Source organism: Propithecus coquereli, unplaced genomic scaffold, assembly GCF_000956105.1.
Source record: "Propithecus coquereli isolate 6110/MARCELLA unplaced genomic scaffold, Pcoq_1.0 Scaffold110, whole genome shotgun sequence".
NCBI classification, from domain to species: domain Eukaryota; kingdom Metazoa; phylum Chordata; class Mammalia; order Primates; family Indriidae; genus Propithecus; species Propithecus coquereli.
Genome location: NW_012134970.1, coordinates 5573523 through 5574861, shown reverse-complemented (window position 1 = coordinate 5574861; position 1339 = coordinate 5573523).

The window sequence follows — 1339 nt, the reverse complement described above, 5'->3', positions numbered from 1 at the left end:
TTGGGTCAGAGCTTCTCAGTAAAGATTTGCTAAATGACTGTCAAAACAAAACAAACAGACAAACAAAAAAGGCAAGCTAAATGAGGGTTTTTGCCATTGAGGTGAGAGAGATAGCCTAATTGTTTATTTATTCAGCCATTAAGCTATCTTTTGCCACTTTCTGCTTGGAATATAAACTCAAAGATGACATAGACTTGCTCCTCGAACTTCTCTCTCTAGGGCAGAGCACATAATAGACACTCAGTAAGTATTTCTGAAATAAATGAGTAAAATGAATATTAGAATGAGCCCTTATAATATCTTAGGCTCTGTGAAAGGCATTATAGAGTGTCAAATGGTACCATTCCTGCCTACATAATGCTTCAAGGCAAGCTAGGAAATTGGAAACACAATACAAGATAGCTATAAACAAACTGCAGTGGATGTGCAGAGATAGGAAGGATTACTTCTTCTTATGGCTAGCAAGAGAAGTTGCAAAGAGGAGTTGGTTAGTATGGAAAGAATTTTGACAGATGAAAGCATGAAGTACATTCTTTCCATGTGCATGAACAAAAGCATGGTAGTAGGAAGAAGCATAAAAGTGTAGTCTCCCACCCCCAGGAGAAAATAATCATTCTTTATAGTTCAGATAAAGAAACCAAGAAATATATAGTAATTAATGGGGAAGACTTGGATTTGAATCCAAGCCTTCATATTCCATAGCTGGTGATTCCAGACACTAGATTATACTTAGTGAGTGTTAATTAACTTATTTTGGGCTGACATGTAAAATGTAGATATAGGGGAGAAGAAGAGGAATAAGTGGAAAACTCTGCAGGATTAAAATAATGGCAGAAAAACATCACGTTTTAAACTTTGAATTTAAGTACAAAAAACACTGTACTTAAAGCACAGTAAGGCTTTTTGGATGGAATATATAGGTAAAAGTTATAGAGAATGGTAAAAAAAAGCATTGATTATGAGGAGTTAATTTTACAAAAGTTCTTTCTTGTCCTTTTGTATATGTTTTAAGTTTGACTGTACATGTATATTTACACAGTGTTTTTTAAATAATTTGGGTGAATTGTTTTGAAGAGTTCTTTTAAAGTACTATTCAACTAAAACATGTTCTAATAGCTTCTGACCTCTAAGAATCCTTGTTTTTCAGACCAAATCAATTTGTTAAAAAAATAAAACATGTATATCTCCAAGGAGGAAGAAAGATTATGAATTATGAAAGAAAATATATAGCAAAGAGCCATGTGTTTTCATGAGTGGAAAAGGATATGAAGTAAGGAAATGCCCCAGATGAGTAACAATGTTTATCAACAACTCTGCATGGTATGAATTGGATGGACAC